At 43.5% G+C, this 20270-nt stretch overlaps 1 protein-coding gene and 1 long non-coding RNA gene across 4 annotated transcripts in view; both read left to right on the forward strand.

Annotated features, from left to right (window-relative positions):
- The window catches only part of LOC306977227, a 172115-nt gene that overhangs the window by 33688 nt on the left and 118157 nt on the right, over positions 1-20270 (forward strand). The gene's annotated exons all lie outside the window — the stretch shown is intronic.
- Positions 1375-20270, forward strand: part of LOC306975623 (rho guanine nucleotide exchange factor TIAM1-like) — a 132460-nt gene continuing 113564 nt past the window's right edge. For all 3 annotated transcript variants that reach the window (XM_079573232.1, XM_079573235.1, XM_079573234.1), the window contains exon 1: positions 1375-1423. The gene's annotated coding sequence lies outside the window, so the exon portion shown is untranslated. The remainder of the gene's footprint in view (positions 1424-20270) is intronic.

Raw genomic sequence — 20270 nt, forward strand, 5'->3', positions numbered from 1 at the left:
GCCACACCACCAGTGTTGGGAACGTTACTTTTAAAAAGTAATTAGTTATAGTTACTCACTACTTGTTCCAAAAAGTAACTGAGTTAGTAACTGAATTACTCTATAATAAAAGTAACTCGTTACCAGGGAAAGTAACTATTTGTGTTGCTATGTGTCAAAGAATTTTGTTTTTTTGTTGTTGCTGTTTTCACAAGTCAATTGAAATGGTTAGAACAGACAGGTGTTCAAAGATGTTCAAAGATGTTCATAGTAACTGAATGAACTGAATGGGGGGTGAGTGGGGGAGGCCCCTGTGACTGAGTGGTATTGTATTTGCGCCGCTGTTTTATTAATGTAGGAATATGGCCGTATTCAAAGAGAATGGGGAGGAACAAGAGTAACATGTGCCAACGATCAGGGCAGACTTTACGCACAAGCATGATATCTCTCCGTGAAACAATCGACAGCAAATATAAGTTTACATGCCCCAGAGGGTTAGTGGCCTTGCACTGTTCTATGGAGCGGAGAGCGGGGAGAGAGGAAGAAGAAAGGCGCTGAGAGAGAGAGGGAGAAAGACGTGTCTCCACCGCGTCCACTGCGTCTTTGGGTTAAAAATAAGTTCCAACACTACTGATCAATGATCACCAACTTGATTCTCCCCTGCGGCTGCACCGCGCTGTGGGGATGACAAGCCGCGGGTCGGGGACACAAGTAGTTTATGGAGCAGAGAGCGCGATTCAGTACTCTGCACGGACAGTCAGATGTGCGTGTTCTGCTCCGTCAGACTCCGCCCACCCTCTCCACTGCTCTCCCCATGCTGACACCGCGGCGCTTCATTCTGCCCAATTGTAACGTGCCACTTTGTTTACCCAGTAACGATAACGGCGTTGTAACGACGAGGAGAGTAATGAATTAGATTACTCCGTTACTGAAAAAATAACGCCGTTACCTAACGCCGTTCTTTTAAACGGCGTTATTCCAAACACTGCACACCACATCATAACTTGTCCCACCTTTACTGCTTCTTTCTTCAGGTGGCCGTTAACGCAGCCTTTCAAAGCTTACGCGCAATTTCACGTCACTCCCAATTACAAAACCCCCCGAAATCCTTCCCTGATTCAGCAGTGTTGTGTGGTAACCCGATTTTGATTGGCCGCGCGCGTAAATAAGTGGCATTCTCATGATCCACTTGGCACGCAGTCTCCCAGCAGCGGCAGCAGCAGCAGCACCGAGCCGCCCCTCCCACTCCTCTCCGCGGATACAACACGCATGGTCCGCCGCTGCTCCTGTTCCTCCCGTAGAAGCAGCAACAGCGCATCACCCTCTTCTCCAGCCTCTCCAGTCCCGCCACAGCCGCGCGCTCGCCCCGCTAACATCGCCCGTAACGCCGGGGCTTCGCACTCGAGGACATGATGCACGATGCGCACGGCCACGCAGGACGCACGTAAGTACCAAATCCTTTCCACCTCCGAGCGAGTTTACCGCGGGATTAAAGCAATATAGTAAAAGAAAAAAAAAAAAAAAAAAAAATGTTCCCGCTTGGTCCTCGCGCCAAACAACACGCTTGACCGCGTCGTTCAATCAGGCAAGTTTATGAGAGGTGACGGCTGCTGCATCGCGAGCCAGAGACCTTGGAATCCCTAGTTTTATGCTTAGTTAGATTGGATTTTCCTGCTGGGGTAAAAAAAAAAAAAAGCATCACGTGTGGCCGTTACGCGCCGCATGTAAAGGATGATAAACAGGAATAAACGTGATTAACAGGGCTTTTAATCCACGCTCTACCTCGTGGAAAAGCCCCAGACGGGACGTTTTTAAAGGGGGGGGGTGCTGCTCTGCTCTGCCCCTGCTCTGCGTAATGCGGTGTTCGGTGAAGCCCATGTGGCGACGATGCATCAGGTCATAAACGCGGCTCGCCGTCGCCACCTGCTCGTCACTGACTGAACGCGACTGGCACCGTGTTTACAGCGCGTCGTTGGAGACGCCGTGTGTTGCAGGTGGGAGAAGGGGGGGGGGGGGATTCTTGTGACCCCAAGTTTGCGTTCATGCGTCACTCTGTTCTCAGAGAATGTGTCCTTTTTTTTGTGTGGAAATGCCTCGGATTCGGTGACGCTTGTTGATGTGGCTCGAGCTAAACATGGGGAAATGTGCGTTTCTGTTTGGGCGAGAAATGCAATGACGGGGCACGTTTGGCACGTTTGGGATTTGACGGCACATGAACGTGTTTCCCATCCACCGGGGTAGACATGAGGGATTTGGATTGGTTTCAGGTTTACAACAGAAATCTGGTTATAGAAACGTGTGTTTACAAGTGCGTATTTTGATCTGAAATAGGAAAGGGAAATTTGTGTTTGGAATAGTGTATGTAACATTCCCTGCTGCTTCTCGGTCGACAACAGTACTTGCAACAGTATTTCATTTTATACCAATATTATATTTGGCTGGTGGTGTTTTGTGTGGGCTCTCACTCATCCAGGATGTCACCTTTGTAATACAGTTATTTTGAGTTTATTGCTTGTTCGTGTTACAAGTGGTTACCCGTCTTTCTTTAGTCCCCAGTGTCACAACTGCTGTTTTCCATGGTTTTCAATTTAAAGGGACTGTACGAAAGTTTAAAAATGATACAATTAAGTATTTCCCTCCCCCTACATGTTCCAGCCATGTCCTAATGTGTAGAATGAGCTCAGACCTGTTCACCACAACTGCCTCTAAAATCCTGCACTGTCACTCAAAAAGGTGTTAGTGCTGTAATACACAAGCTTAATATAGAAGCTGCAGTTACTCACAAGACCTGAGGTGGCAGTAGTGAGTATAAAAATGACCAACTTGCATCTGGTCCCTTTAAACGATACAATGAAATTCTGCATTGTTTTTTTTTACAAACTATAATAAGCACAATGCATCTCTGGGGCAGTTTAGATTGTTTGAAGCAGATTTCAAGTCCTCGTGATTTGGGCTGGGTACTGTGATGCCAGCATGGTGTCAGAAAAAAGATTTTTAAAGACCAAGTTTTGATGCCTGTGGGGTCCAGGGGCAGCATTAAAGGGACTATACAGAGTTTAAAAATATTAAAACTAAGTGTTTTCATCCAGCTACATGTTCTAGCCATGTCCTAATGTGTATGAATCAATGCACAAGCTTAATATAGAAGCTGCAGTTACGCTTAAGACCTGAGGTGGCAGTATTATTATTATATACAGATTATTGTTCTGTTTTATGATTCTACATGACAAATACCGCTACTGTGGGCCAACCTGACCAGCATGTTTCTGGAGGTTGAGGAAACCTGTCTGCCTTCAGTCTCCTCTGATCCTCTGAAACGGTGCAGCCCCTCCTCGGTTTATCCCTGTTTCCGAGCGTGGTGTCCTGCACTGATCAGCCCCACCTCCTCCTTCCTCTTCCTCCTGCGTAGCTCCCTCCGCTCCACTAGAGTCTTTCACCATCGTCTGGGTAGCGCTTAACAGTTCAGCTGTTTTATTCTCCAATGAACATCCATTAGTCAGAACAATATAAGGCATGTGTGGCTTAGCTGTGAGTCTTGCCCGGATACCTCCTTGTTTGCCCCTTCCCTGTTCCCTGTAGTGCCTCTACAGGTGTGGGGGGGCTCTTGGTGCCTATTCGGTGTTTCAGAAGAAGACATTTTTAGGTCTCAGATATGAGAAATATTTTAGTCAAGTCAAAAAAAGTATTGGTATTGTTAACCAAGTATTGTTAAAGTGCCGGTATAACAGTAAAAAAAAAAAAAAAAAATCATAAACGGTGCCCAGCCTTACACATGATCTGGCAACCCCTAAGGCTAAGCAGTTCAAAATATGACAAGACATCTTCTTTTCTTTAAAGGGATATTTCAGGATTTTTGGCCTCATTTCCTAGTTATCCAGAGTGTTGCTGTACCTGGAGATATTTTTTTGTACTTCATGCAGTTCTTATGTTTGAAGAGTTTCGTGGCGCTAGGCTAATGCAAGGCTAGCGCATTTCTATGGTATCAGCTAGCCTGCATTAAAAACAGTCTGACCCGCTCCACAGTGCACCTGAGGCAAATCACTTATAACGCCAGAATAACCGTATAAATGTCTGTGTAATTTTTTGGAATCGCATTTTGAGGGACTATTTTCTAGCAGATCACTCCGCCGCCGTGTAGCTTATACAACCACGAAGCTGATGCTGCTCAAATATAAGGTGTTTTAAATGCAAAATGGTTAAAATTATTCTATGGACACAGACATTTATATGGTTAGTCTGGTGTTGTGAGTGATTTGCCTCAGGTGCTCTGTGGAGCGGGTCAGACTGTTTTTAATGCAGGCTAGCTGATACCATAGAAATGCACTAGCCTTTGCACTAGCCTAGCTCCACAAAACTCTTCAAACATAAGAACTGCATGAACTACAAAAAAAATATCTCCAGGTACCAGCAACACTCTGGATAACTAGGAAAGGAGGCCCTATGTAAAAAATACTGAAATATCTTTTAATTTTGTACTGCCATTTTAAAAGCAGAAGTGTGCCGTGTGTCCTGCTTGTAATGACGATTTGGGGGCCCACTTTTGTTGCCCATCTTCGCTCCCCGTTTCACCCCTCCCTCTGCACCGCCCCTGCACATGCACCTTTTACATCCGCCTGCTGCCGCCACTCGCCTATTGTCATCCACAGCTGGCACCGTGCCTTTATCTCGCTCTCATATCGGCCGCGCTGTGCAGGTGAGCGCGCTGAAAGGCGATGCTTCTCCCGGGTGACTTCAGAGGTGTCGAGTTGGTTTGGCATTCTGTATTCTGGCAGTGCCCGCCGCAGCCGCCGCCCCCCCGCGTGATATTGTGCACGGCGAGTCCGGTAATTGCCCTTCCTCCCCTGGCAGGTGCGGACGGCGCTGTTTGTGTAATGAAGCCGCGATAGTGCTGGGCTCAACAAGGACTCCGTGGAAGTCATGTCCCAAAAACGAGGAAAGAGACGCTGCCGTATTTAGTCAACGATTCTCACATTTGTTATACAACGGTGTGTTTTTTTCACGGCTTATACCAATGTGTGAAAACCAGAATAGACAATAAAAGAACAAACGTAGAGAAAAATATTATTGCTTTAAAATTTACCTTCTACAGATGTTGAAATACTAAACAAACGTCGAAGTTTTCCATTTCAAATATTGTCATCTCGACTGGGTTTACTTTACAGGATGATTGGCTTCCCAAGGCCGGATTTATGTAAAATGGGCCCCGAGGCTGAATTTTTTTCAGGGCCCCCCATATACTCAATCACATTTTTAAATGTATTTATTTCTTTGTTTGTATACTTTATTGTCCCCGTAGGGAAATTTGTCCTCTGCATTTAACCCATCCTTCGATGCCGCTGGGGCGACCTGTAAGGAGCAGTGGTCGACGGCAGTGCCGCGCCCGAGGACCCATCTCCATCATGTGGAGCCAGGCTGATGGTCAGAATCACCTGGCTGGAGGATCCACCTATTGCACATGTTTTTTAGTGGTAGGGGAAACCTGACCACCCGGAGGAAACCTACGCAAACTCCACACAAATAGGCCCCGTCCTGGTGGGAATCGAACCCGGGACCTTCTAGCTGTGAAGCGGAGGCACTAACCGCTGCGCTACTGTGCTGCTAATATATGGCGCATTCACAGCATCTGTATTTATACTGTATGTCTGTTGGATTTCTCTCTCTACAATGAAAGGATAACATGCAAAAGTAACTTCTTAAACATAGTACTAGTTTAAAAAATGACAAATTAGTGAAAAAAAACAAAAAACATAATGACCCCAAATTGGGCTCCGTGGCCTTTGCAGAAGAACCTTTACCAGACTGGTGGGGGACACATTTAAAAGGGGGATATGGGGGTCCTGCCACAGAGATTTTTTTCATTTTATTGGTGCATTTGGTGCATTTTAACAAACCAATAGGTAGATATTTGTTTCCCAGCGGCAATGCAATGAAAATGGCTCAGACCTTGTTTGGAACTGGTTTAGGCTTCGTCCTGGCTTAGTCCTGCTTTAGTCCTGGCTTAGTCTTGGCTTAGTCCTGGTTTAGTCCTGGTTTAGTCCTGGTTTAGTCCTGGTTTAGTCTTGGCTTAGTCCTGGTTTAGTCCTGGTTTAGTCCTGGTTTAGTCCTGGTTTAGTCCTGGTTTAGTCTCGGGTATAGCGTCCTCTGCTAAAGCCGTACACATGTAGGTCTGCAAAGAGAGAGGGAGCCAATTTGAAAGCCCGCACTGAGCACACATTCTTCTCCTTATGCCCAGGGGCCCCTCTACCTGCTGGGCCCCAGGGCTCAGCCCTTGTAAGCCCCTGCATAAATCCGGCCTTGTGGCTTCTATCTTCAGAAATCTTGAATTTGTTGTCCAACGTGAGATTATAGTGTTATTTAAGGTCAGCGCTGCCGTAAACCCACCTGCTGTATTTCTTGTTCCCATTGTTACGGCTCAAACAAACCACAACAAAGAGGGAGAGACCACAGAGAATCAAAATATACATGTCTTATTTGTTACATGTGCAAAAATAGAGTGTTTGGGAGGATGATTCACCGAGCGATCCGGTGGAGGGAAGAGGAGAGAGAGGACAAACAAAATTAGGCACGGCCTTTTAAACCCTCAGGGACACTGGGCCAACGATTAGCGGGCCGGGGGGTCGCCCCACCCTCTACATTCGATGTCTTCTGCTCAACCTGGTCCAGTCGACATTTTGAAAGCCTCGTGTGTGTAAACGATGATGGTCCACGATTGTAGAGGCGAAATGGCCCAGCGCAGTTGAATATAATTTTAGACTTTTAGTTCACATATTTTCCATATGACACATTTCAAAAAGTTTTACCCAAAAGTCAAAAACAAAGTTATCCCGGGTGTCGATGGGGTCTTACAAAGTCTCAAAGCCCTTTTTTATATCCAATGTAAGACGCAACAAAGGCTAATATATAATTTTCCTTTAATTACATTTTCTTTTGCGTGCATCAGCCCTCCGCTGGGGCGAAGCTCCCGCCTGCCCCAGAGCGAGTAACCTGAGCACCTTTGTTGTCACATACTGCGTGTCAAGCTGTGGGCCACGTTCCAACATGTTTTCTGACCATCTCTGTTCTGCTCTTTCCCGTCTCCTGCTTGGAATGAGACCAAATTGCAGCACACAGTCTTGGATATAACAACAATATTGTTTACAGGGACTCTACAGAGTTTAAAAATGTTCAAAGTAAGTACAGTATTTTCCTCCCCCTACATGTTCCAGCCATGTCCTAATGTTTATAATGAGCCCAGACCTGTTCACCGCAACTGCCTCTAAAATCCTGCACTGTCACTCAAAAAGATGTTACTTCAGGTCCGAATTACCATCATGCACGAGTTTAATATAGAAGGTGCAGTTACACGTATGGCCTGAGGTGGCAGTAGTGAGTATAAAATGGCGAACTTGCATCAAGCCCCTTTAAAGCAGTACAACCTACTTTAACAAATCCTTTCCGTAGTTCCTGTGGGGGTAATACAAGTGTTTATGGGATGATTGGAGGGTCTTTCATCTCCCCCTGGTGTCTCTGGCCACAAAACCACCCTTGCAATTTGACTGCCACCGGACCGCAGCAACCAATACACACTAATAGAATCACGAAGAAGAAGCTAACAGGCTAACGGGCAAAGCTAACTGCGGGCTGGCACCACTTAAACAGTATTTACAGCCAAGTTTGAGTGAAAAAAATTATTTCCATTGTGTAATTGGATGTAAAATATCCCTCTGTCCCTTTGTCTTTTAGCGTAGTATTTACTCTGCCCAATCCCGTTAGACGAAGAAGAAGAAGAAGAAGAAGATCTTTATTTATATAGCGCCTTTCACAGACATATAGTCACAAAGCGCTTTACATGAGACAATTGTACATTCACTCCATACTCCATACTCGGTGGTGGAAAGCTACGTTTGTAGCTTCAGTTTCCCCTGGGGGAGACTGTAAGAAGCGACTACACACGTCTGCGCCAACGGACCCTCTGACACCACCATACATTCACTCACGCACATCGTTCACCCTGGCCTATTGTGCATGTTTTCAGTGGTAGGGGAAACCGGAGCGCCCGGAGGAAACCTACGTGCAAACTCCACACAGAAAGGCCCCGTCCAGGTGGGAATCGAACCCGGACCTTCTAGCTGTGAAGCGAGAGCACTAACCGCTGTGCTACCGTGCCGCCCGACCTTGACCTTGGCCTTAGACCTTGGAAGCTAAGCAGGCAGGGACTGGGAGGACTTGGAGGGGAGACCGTTTGGGAACACCAGGAAGCCTAGCGAATATAGTGTGTGAGTGAGTGGTTGGTGGTGGTCGGAGGGGCCGATGGCGCAGACTGGTTGCCTCAAATAAGACGTCTGACGTCTCTGACAATAAGACGTCAGAAGTCAGATTATTGCTTGACACTATCTGACCTAAAAAAAAAAAAAAACTTTGATTTCTCTTGGATCATCCACTCGTCCTCCTCTCCGCTCTGCAGATCCCTGTCAGATCCCAGATGTTAGATCAACATGGCAGCGCTCTGTGAAAGCCTCGCATTCATATGACCGCATTCATGTGATAATGCGTTGGCTTTTCCTCCCCAATGGGCACTTTGTTCGGCGTGCGTGTACAGTTGTGTCGCGCAGATGCCCAGATGACTTGTCCGATGTGCATATTTTAACCCTTCCATAGCCGCCCTTTTGTGCGTCCGGTCCCACGCGCGCACTTAACATTTGTAAAGTAAATACTTCAAGGCGTCCCTTTGTTTTCGCCAAGTGTTGAGTAAATAACATGCAAACAGCAGTACTGGTCTGCAGTCGCGATCGGCTGGTTGGAGTTTGCGGAGGACCTTGTTGGACGTGTTTTGCAGCGTAGAAGGTTTTTAAAGCGATCTGAATCGGCGGCGGATGTTTGTTTACGTTTTCGTCAGTGTTTTTTTCTGCTACGAAGAGAATGAAGCGAGAACAGGCCATCTGAAAGGTGAGTCAGACTCCGCAACAGAGAGTTAGTGGAGTTGTTCCTGCAGCTCTTTTGCTGACTCTTATGTAACTCTATGGAGGATGCTGCCCTTTAAAAACAAACATAGCAGATTTTGCCCACAGTTGGTCAGTTTGTGGGACTCGGTTTGTTTGGGGACGGTTGTACTCGTCATGTTGTACGTTTAAAAGGTGGGGAATATTACATTTAAAGTTGGCAGCATCGTGTAGTTTGTAAGAGAAGTCGGTTTGCATCGTTCATCCCGAGTAATTGTAACATAAGCCAGTGGTTCCTCACCTTTTTATTCTCACGTACCCCTTTGTCCTTATGTACCTAACTAAATTTAGTACAATGTAATGAGCTGTGTAACAATCTGTAATAACTTGTACCTATTGGTTAGATACACAATGGAATAACTTGTATTAGTATTTTGTAGGTACATAATGCAATAGGAGACGAGGCCCAAGGGTTGGGATTAAAGGAGCTATCCGTGATTTTTTCATTTTCTGTTATTGGAAAATGAAATTGGAAAATTAGTTTGTCCTTTAGTATATGGTAAAAACAGACATTTATCCCAAAAAAAACACACTGGTTTTAAAGCCTTTTAAACAGTCATAAAATGTCAGGCTAGCATTTTTTTTTTACAGTGAAGTGACAGTTTTCCTGAAAGTTGTGAAACCAGGTTTAAACTCCCTGTGACAAATTTTGATGTTGTAAATGCGATGAGTTTGGACCAGAAAATAGCAATTTGAAATTTGAGTGACCCTGTTTCTTTGTACGAGCATGTATTAAAGCAGTACTAAGTAACTTGTTTACCTTAATAAAACCTTTCCGTAGTACCTCTGGGGGTAATACTAGTGTTAATGTGATGATTGGGGGGTCTCTCATCTCCCCTGGTGTCTCTGGCCAGAAAACCATGCTTGCAACTTGACTGCCACCGGGTCGGCGCCTCCAATACACACTAACAGAATCACGAAGAAGAAGCTAACATGCTAATGGACAAAGCTGACTGTGGACTAGCGTCACTTAAACAGTATTTCCAGCCAACTTTGAGTGAAAAAAATATTTCCATTGTATAATTGGATGTACAATATCCCTCTTTCCCTTTGTCTTTTCTGTCAGTGCAGTATTTACTCTCACGGACAAATAATAAGTTCAAAAATCGCAACTTGCTACGACACCTGCAGTTGCGCTCATGGCCTATAGGGGCATGAGTTACTTAGTTCTGCTTTAAGGTTAGGGTTAGAGTTATGTCTTATTACATTATGCACCTACAAACGACAAATACATATTATTACATTGTGTATTTACCCCATATAAGTTATTACACATTCTTGCAGAGCACTTTACATTGTACTAAATTTAGTTAGGTACAATGTAATGGGTACTGTGAAATAAAGTGTTACCAAGTTGTGTATTGTGTTAAAGGTAAAGCAAAAACAAGTACTTGTGCTAAGCCTCATGATGTTTCTCTTTTTGAGAAACACTGACATAAGCTGAATGTTTGAGTAAAGGAAGCACTGATTTGGAGACGGTATCTCACAAATGCACTTTGTACCTTCTTGTGCAGCACATTTGTAGATAATGTTTTTTTTTAGTCCCTACTCTTCAATATTTGGTGCTATTTCTGAGCTCTTATCCACAGCCACCTTTTAGTTTTTTGCCTTAACTCTTGGACCCGAGCCACTGTATAATAAGCTGCAATTGTAAATCATCGCTGCATACTTTCGCGCAAAGTAAGTCTATAATTTAACAACTTTGGTTTTCTAATTGTTTCTCACTCCACTCGAGTGCAGCGTCGCTGAGGTCACAGCTCTGATGTTTCTCCAAATGCTCTCGATGATCCAGGCGCGGAGCCAAAGCTGTTTTAAGAATCTACTTCCAACACTTTTCATGGCAGTTTCACGAATACATGCAGCTATTGTGTGAGGGATTAGTATTGTAGTAGCTTTGTTTGAGCCCACACTAAGGTATTATATAACCAGGACCAGAGCAGGTTAGATAAACCATAAGGCTTTATTGGCCCTTGTTACAACGGCTCTTAAGAAAACTCAGAAGATGCAAATAGTTAGGAAATGTGCAAACTACAAGTATTAGTAAAATATAAGTGTCTTATTATGGGCCATGAATAAAACACCTAAATGTAATGTATTTTTAAATTGGAAAAGAAGATGCTTTTATAGAACTTTTGCTACGATATAATACATATAATTCATGACTGCAATACTTTGTCTCAATCAGTCTGCCATTTGCAGTTTTCAAAATGTTTTACCCGATGTCTAAGTCATTTTAAAAGTATCTTCTTTGGTTTGAACCGTTCAGCACCAATGCAGGTTTTGACCAGATCAACTTTAAAGGAACAGGCCACAGTTTTTCCATACTGATATGTTCTTACCTGAGTTTAGATGAGTTGATGCATACCTGTCTGGTCTTCATGCGTGCACTCAGTCATGCAAAAAGACCAAAGATGTTGTTAGCGTTTGGCCTCTCCTCCTCTCCGCTATGGGGCCAAACGGGGGTGAAGTCTGAAGCGACCAAGCTCTTCCACGTTTTCCTTTTTTAAATACGGTTATATGAAGAGTTACATGATCCAAGTATAGTTACACAAAATTAAACAATTTTGCGGATAAAAAGGGGAACTATATGTAAATGAAGATATTACTGTGCGGTCTCGTCTAAGCTCAGGTAAGAACAAATCTCAGTATGGAAAAACCTGTGGCCTGTTTAAATCCAAAACAATTTCATCCTTTTTATAGGATGAGTAGTTGAGTATCAAAAGTATTGCAATATCTGGCTTCCAATACGATGGGATGTATCCAGTCAAAGTCCTGACCTAAATCCTATTGAAAATCAGTGAAAAGACCTGAAAACTGCTGTTCACAAACGCTCTCCTTCTAATTTCACAGATCTTGAGCTGTTTTGTAAAGAGGAATGAGCTAAAATGTCAGTCTCTAGATGTACAAATCTTGTAGAGTCAGACCCAAAAGACTTACTGCTGTTATTGCAGCAAAATGGGGTTCCTCAAAGTATTCATTCATGCTGTATGAATACTTATGCACGCCCCACTTTTCGTTTTTCTATCTTTTTAAAAATGACAGAATCATGTATAATTTTGCTTTCACTTCACAGTTCAGTCTGTTCCTTGTGTGTGAACTTTCAGTAAAAAATTCAAAAATAAGATATTTATGTTTATGGTAGCAAACATGACACAAAGTGCAAAAGTTCACGGTGTATTAGTACTTTCGAGAGGCACTGTATATTGCAAAACAATATTTTGTACAAGCCCTACTCGTACTATATTTTCGTTGTACAGTTGTTGTATAATGACAAAGCACCTTTACCTTTTACCTTTGCTCAGTGTGACTAAAACCAGACTTGTATGTTAGACAGAGCTAGTCAATTATCAACATTGAATCAAAAACACTATTTCAGCTTTGATAAATCTCAATAATCGTTATGGAGCTTTTTAATCACTAAACTACAGCGAGTTCTGTGGCTGTAACTGCACCTGGTAAGGCCTAACATATTCTCATTATCAGCCAAAAAATATGTATCAGATGGAAGTTTGAGCATGGATGTTGTTGCAGTAGTTGATAATGTGAAGTGATGAATGTACAAAGTGATCTATCTTAGTCATCTATCGTCTTGTCGTCTGAAACTGTCAGAGAATCACACTTGAAGAGCAGGGAGTGTGAGTGAGTCTTCGGAGCCCACAGTGACACATGAGCTGCAGTCGGTGAACATCCGTGTGGCGCGTCCCTGTTTCCCCGGGTCCTGACGGGACATCTGTCTCCATTAGACACTGGGATTGATGCGTCCCAGCATCAGCCCGTGCGCCTCTTTAAACCTCCTCAGAATACTATATGAGGAACGCCACTCAATGTAAACCTCACACTTCAGCGTGGTCTAAAACACATTCAGGAGCAGCTTTGGCGGCAATTTACCACATTTTTTTTGCTCCTCTGTTTAATGAAATGTTTGCAAATCTTAAGAAATTAATTTTCACAAAATATTTTTAATTTAACAATTTATTTACTTCTTCTGCATTTGTGGCGTTAAAAGATTTGTATCATGCTATTTTTGCCATCCCAAAGTAAACTATAGGCATTGTCCCTCTACCACTATAGAGTACTATTTATTTGTGAGAAATATCAGTATTTTCTGGGGGTATTTTGCAAACCCTTAAGACAAGACGCTTGGATTCAGTTAACTCCGCCCCCTCTCTCCGCTCGTACAACTTTAGCAGTAATAGAATTATAAATACCACAGCAATAAGTGAAGTTACTTCACGATGCAGTTAGAAGGAGTTGACATCTGCAACACAGCTTCATAAATGGCTAGCACGCACGCTAACACACACGCTAACACACACACGCTAACACACACACGCTAACACACACACGCTAACACACACGCTAACACACAAGCTAACACACAAGCTAACACACACGCTAACACATACGCTAACACACAAGCTAACACACAAGCTAACACACACGCTAACACATACGCTAACACACAAGCTAACACACAAGCTAACACACACGCTAACACATACGCTAACACACACGCTAACACACACGCTAACACACGTTTTGATTGACTCACTGCTCTGTCCTGGCCGCTCCATCACATTATGGGGCTCATGATGGTTATAAAAGTGAATCCACTTTGATTCTGGTGAAGGTTCATCAAACATCCATCAGAGACAGTCACAGAAAAACACTATTTTGGCTGATAGTCGCTGACTCACGGAGAGAAAAAACTACTTCTGGCGAGTGGCCTCTTCTTAAGGAAGTTTGAATAAAGGTCCTGTCCTATTGCAGCCAAACACGCTTTTCTCCGTGACATTATCGTTAGGTAAGAAAAAAGACCAGGCGTGTCCAGAGTAGGTTAGAACGAGCTCCTTCTTCACAACTTCCAGTGCAAACATGTCATCTGTTCAGACGCTCAGGGGGTGTGTTTGTTTTTACTTCAGTTGTTGTTGTTTTTGAGACGGAAATATCATGACAACATGGTTAAAAGCTCCAAAAAGTCAATTTTGCATCATATAGGTCCTTTAAAATATAATTGCTGGGCATTAATGTAGCATCATATTGGACTTGCTTCTGCCTCTAATTTTCCACTCTATACCAAGTACCACAGCGTGATTAAAAATCCGGGACTTTTTATAGAGGAGGGAGATAATTACTGATCATTTCCGTGCTCAAATGATCTCCTCTACAAAGCATCTATCTGCTGGTCTGATTAGATTGAAGTACAGTAGATAAAATGGACCCCAGAGTGCTTTGTTCTGAAAAAGTTTGGCCCCTGAAGGTCATAAAGATAAGAGCCCCTGCCCGGATTATCTGCGTCGTGTCGTTAATATGAAGCAGGCCTGGTTTCAAACGCCTTGCATCATATCTCCTTTATCGGCCCTTTAACTGCTCCAGTCTTTCAGCGCGTCGCCCAGTGAGGTCACACATGTAGGATTTATGATGCTGACGGTGGGCTTTATCTCCCGAGCATCTCGCCCAGAATCTCTCCCAGATGAGTTCCAGAGCAAACCCGGGCGCTGAGGGAAACCCCCTTGCATTGTGGGCAAGAGAAAAGTAGAAGTAGTCTGTTTTTCAAGGCTAGTTATCCAGTTAGAATTCAAAGCATGTGGAAACGTTTTGGTCATAAATGAAATGGAGCAAAAAACGATATGGGAGTTTCATCACAATTTCAGAAAACGCATTATCTACGGCTAATTCTTTTCAGTCCTGACCTTTTCATACACAGAGGCTTTAGCAGGGGTTCTCAAGGGGCAAAAAGTTCAGTTTTCTTTAAACATTTACTAATTTAGTTCAATTTTAGTCTTGTTTTGGTCCTGGTAGTCTTTTTTTTTTTAAGCAGTACTAAGTAACTCATGCCCCTAGGGGCCATAAGCGCCACTGCAGGTGTCGTAGCATGTTGCTTTTTTTTTCTCATTAATTGTCTGTGAGAGTAAATACTACGCTGACAGAAAAGACAAAGGGACAGAACAATATTGTACATCCAATTACACAATGGAGATCATTTTTTTCACTCTAACTTGTTTGTAAATACTGTTAAAAGTGGCGCTAGCCCGCAGCTAGCTTTGCCTGTTTGCCTGTTTGCTTCTTCTTTGTGATTCCATTAGTGTGTATTGGTGACTCTGACCCGGTGCAGGGAAAGTTGCAAGTGTGGTTTTATGGCCAGAGACACCAGGGAGAGATAATGATCCCCCTATCATCCCATCAACAATTGTATTACCCCCAGAGGGACCATGGAAAAAGATTTATCAAGGCAAACAAGTTAGTACTGCTTTAAGTCTTCTTTTGACACAATTTGTGGAAAAAGTAGTTACTTACGATTTGTGTTTAAAGAGACTAGATGCAAGTTTGTCATTTTATACTCACCACTGCCACCTCAGGTCTTACACGTAACTGCAGTCTCTATATTAAGCTTGTGCATGACCGCACTTCAGACCCAAAGTAGCACCTTTTTGAGTGACAGTGCAGGATTTTAGAGGCAGGTCTGAGCTCATTCTACACATTAGGACATGGCTGGAACACGAGGGGGATGAAAATACTTTGTTTTAACATTTTTTAACTCCATATAGTCCCTTTTAATTAGAATGGAACATATAGTGTTATGTGATATTGCACAACTGTATCGTACTTACTGTGTTTTACATGATATTTAAGAAATTCTTTTTTGCCAGCTTAGATTTATGGTGGGTCTTGACGGCATCCCAGTTGAGAAACACTGGTCTACTGTCCACATATTGCCAACATATTCTTGGACTGTTAGAACTCTTTAATAGAATAATGTTGCAATGCAAGATTACAATGGAAAAGTCCACTATAGTTTGAAAACAAATGATGACCTTCATAAGTAAAGAGACTGGAAAAAGGAGCGTTAAAAATAAGCTAAATAATCCATATTTGACTGGATTTTAAGAATGTTTTTCTGTTTAATCAAATCCAGTCTCTGCGAAGCCTTGTTGTGTGACTGTTAATGTGATATTGGACTACGCAAAATTGATTTAATATGAGCGATCACATTGTCGTCATGCACGGGCTCAGGCTGTGTGGCAGGAACAGGGATGTTTTATAAGAATAAGAGTTGGCACAGCACTGAGCAAAGCCTGTCAAGCAGGTTCTCTGTTTCCCAAACGAGGTAACGCTGAGCTACACAAGCAGAACAGCACAGGTTTTTGCATATTTTATTCAAATTAAAGCTATTGAAAAGTGAAAGTAAAAGAAACTTGTTCTTTTTCCTTATCAAAAGGGAGCTTTAGTTGATCCTTTCCTAATGTAACACCCTTCAGACAAGGGCTGGGATGATCCACTTTTGACAGGATCCGATACGTATCCGATACGTATCACGATACTCAGGGGCCGATCCCATACATTTGCACTTATGGAAAGCACTTTGGTTCAGCGGGTGCTGTTGTAAAGCACTATACAAATAAAGGTTGATTGATTGATTGATACATCTTGCGATACAGTTAGTAATTATGATAAGTGATATATTTACCTTTTTTTAAAATGGGTAAAACGTTTGTTTGATTGTTTATTCTGAGTTCAATGTACATTACATATACACATGTCTATTTTTTACAGTAACATGCATACATACATTCATGACATTTCCACATGCTTTCATATATAAATAATACCGCACAAAACCTCAAAAAGGAGTGGGAGGAAGTAAAAGTTCAGTCAAGTTTATAATCCAAATGCAATTTGTCATTTATTATAATGTTAAAGAAGAAACTAAGTAACTTGTTTACCTTAATAAATCCTCTCCGTTGTCCCTCTGGGGGTAATACAAGTGTTAATGGGATGATTGGAAGGTCTTTCATCTCCCCCTGGTGTCTCTGGCTAGAAAACCACCCTTGCAGCTTTCACTGCACCGGGTCAGAGACCCCAATACACACTAATGTGTCGTGGTCATACCGCCTTTGCGATGCCCAATCCCGTCAGACCTTGGAAGCTAAGCAGGGAAGGGCCTGGTCGGTACTTGGATGGGAGACCGTTTGGTAACACCAGGAAGCCTAGCGAATGTAGTGAGCGAGTGAGTGAGTGGTTGCGTGTGGCGAAGTATGGAATGAATGAATAATGCAATGTAAAGCGTCTGAGTGTCCAGAAAAACGCTATATAAAACTGATGCATTATTATTATTATTAATGGCACCATTCAAACAGTCTTCACAGCGAAGTTTGAGTGAAAAATAAACATCTCCACTGTGTAGCTGGATGTACAATATCCCTCTCTCCCTTTGTGTTTTCTGTCAGCGTAGTGTTTACTCTCACGGAGAGCTTTAAAGCAGTACTAAGTAATTCATGCCCCAAGAGGCCATAAGCGCCACTGCAGGTGTCGTAGCATGTTACGTTTTTTTTCTCATGAGTTGTCCATGAGAGTTCGTTCCTGTGGCACTGAAAGATCTTCAATAATATTGTTTACTACTGCTATGTCTTGATGGGAATGGCTTTTTGTCTGTACAACCGGAGGCGCCATTACATTTTTGTATTATAGCATAAATATAGTATTCGCCCTACCTTCTATTTTTAGCCCCGGTGCTTTAGTTTATGCAGTAGCCCTCTTGTAACGTGTCTTCTTCTGGTTGTGTGGTTTGAGGGGACATGACGGATGAGCGTTGCCCGAGCCTCTGTGGAGATTCCCCGGGCTCGCGGTCGCGGACAGGAGCCAGGTGAGTGAGCGGCTGTCAGACCTCCGCGTGGTCATGTGGTCACCATGAATAATGGATACTAAGTGCACTGGACTCTGCTGCGAAGGGAAACCACTGACATGCCAGGCTGGGATTTGTTAAACTTTAACAGGGAAGAGATCCTGCAAAATCGACTTTTGAGCTTTTTGTGATTTGTCCCTCATCAAAAAAACATACCTTTAAATGTATTTTAAGTAACCCTGTTCTCTTTGGCTTGTTGTATTGTGCAAAATTGCCTTTTTAGAGCTTTTTTTGCCATGTTTCTGTGTCGTTCTCTCATCGAAATCATACTCTTGAGTTGTGTTTTGAGTCTCTAGCGAATCTTTGAGCAATCTTTGAATCTACACCAGTTCTTAACACTGTGGCGGCAGTGTTACAGAACTAGCAATGGTGTTGGAGAGGATAGATGAAGAATAGGCAGCAGTCTCCATGTCTTATACAGGAGAAGTTTATTTACCATCGGTGCGGGACCCGGAGACATGAACTCGAGACTTTGCGCTAGTCCTACCATTCAAGTCTGTCTATGCTTCCACAGAAGAGGGATAAATACCCTGTCGAGCGTCATACTGATATGCGAGAGTCTGAGCACCACAGTCAAGGATACGACCGAGATAGTACGACTTTACAGCTTGACCCAGTGTGACAATTGACGGTTTAATGTTATCCTCTAAGGCAGCTCCCTAAAAGCTCCTCCTGAAATCCTACGTATCCAGGAAATGACTTCCACACACGCCAAGCTTAATCCTTTCATCGCAAAGTGAAAGCACTTGCCGTAGCTTCACTACAGTCACAGCCTATTTGTGGGGGTGAGACTGCTTGAAAATCAGGAAGTATTTTGTCCATGGATGGATGGATGGATGGATGGATGGATGGATGGATTGATAGATGGATAGATGGATGGATGGATAGATGGATAGATGGATAGATGGATAGATGGATAGATGGATAGATGGATAGATGGATGGATGGATGGATGGATAGATATGTAAAAGTCTGCTGTGCCCTCCTCAAACAGCCCTTCAGCTCCTCGGGATGAAGCAGAGATGTCCTTGGAATGCGCCCTGCACAGTGCACCACCCTCCTTGTTTCAGCCGTTTTAGATCAATATCGCATTTTCTAACCAGCACAATGTGAGATGGTGATGAAGATGTGAGATTATTACCAAACTAGCTGAGACCCGGCCTTTGGCCGGGCCTCGCTAGTCTCCACATTTGATATTGAGAGATTATGAGTTATTACAAAGAAATGTCCAGTATAGTCCCTATAACCCGTCACTCAGTACAGCTGTAGACCCGCAGTAAGTAGACCAGTGGTTCCCAACCCATTCCTAAAACTATGGCCACTCCAAATGTTTAAAAGAATGAATGCTAAAAGTAATGTCAAACAAACTGCAATTGGAGTGTTTGCACCCGTACTCCTTTCTTATAAACTACATGGACAATATGTAGCAAAACTCAGGGAATAGAAATCAAGAAACAGTGGAATAGTTATGGAGAAATATTAGCGGTTCAGCTCTAACGGTTCGGTTCACGGTGCAGGACCCGTGGTTTGGAGCAATCTAAAAAAGAAGAAGTTGTTTGTTATGAGACAGTATTTATATCCTTATAATACAATTGGCAATGCTTTCAAAGCCGATTTATAGAATGTAAAGGAGAAATAGAGAAGAAATGGTACAGCAGCAAAGGAAAAAAAAAAACATAAAAAAAAAAAAAAAGCAACAGTGCAGGCCATGCGCTCGTTAAGTGGTTTGACTTTCGCTTTCCGCACACGGAGGCTGAAGCTCTCGGAGCAGCGCGTTTCATTTGAAGCTCGTGTTTCTGCGTGTACTTTTTTTCGGAGGCAAAACTTTGGAGACGGAATATGACCAGGATTGGGTCTTACGCATGTGTCTGAGCTTCTGACATGACAGCACTGGATCTGTAATGAACCACAGCCTCGGTCACTGCAGGAGAGACTTAAACAAAGACGCGTAGATGTGTTTTGGAGGATGTACCTGTACCAGCGGAGCGTCTACAGCTGCAGTTTAGGGTGAGTGACGATGACACACATCGCCCTGTTAGGATGCGCGCACGCACACATACACACACACACGCACGGCAGTCAGATCTCGTGCACTCGCGTTGTTGTGACGGCGGGTTGTCCTCGGACAGCAGCACCGCGGTCCATATGGACCCGTGACCAATGCCCGCGGCCGGTGGGACGGTGACGTGGGGCCGCCCGCGTATTGTAGGAAAAAGAACATGGCAAGTCTTCTATAGCGCTTTTCCAGACGCTCGTCGGTGTACAATTTGTTGCAGTATTCATTCAGTCCACAGCGCACATCAGCCCCCACCACCAACCACGCACACACTCACTACTGTCGCCAGGTTCCCAAACGGTCTCCCATCGCAGTTCTAACCAGGCCCGTCCCTGCTTAGCTTCAAAGTCGGTATGGGAAATAAACATGGCGGCGCCCAGGCGGCGGCCATTGAGATAGCGTTTTCTATAATAGATGCCTGCAAAAAGCATAACACCCCGTCTTTAAAGCCCATAAACCAACACTGGACTCTAAAACTAAAATATAGATTTGTTAGACTGCAAAGACAATACATCTTAAAACTTTGAATGTTAATAAGTCTCATTGCTGCCTGTAAAGGGTGCTCCACCTGCTT

This window comes from Gobius niger (genome assembly GCF_951799975.1).
Source record: "Gobius niger genome assembly, chromosome: 1".
In the NCBI taxonomy this organism is placed as follows: domain Eukaryota; kingdom Metazoa; phylum Chordata; class Actinopteri; order Gobiiformes; family Gobiidae; genus Gobius; species Gobius niger.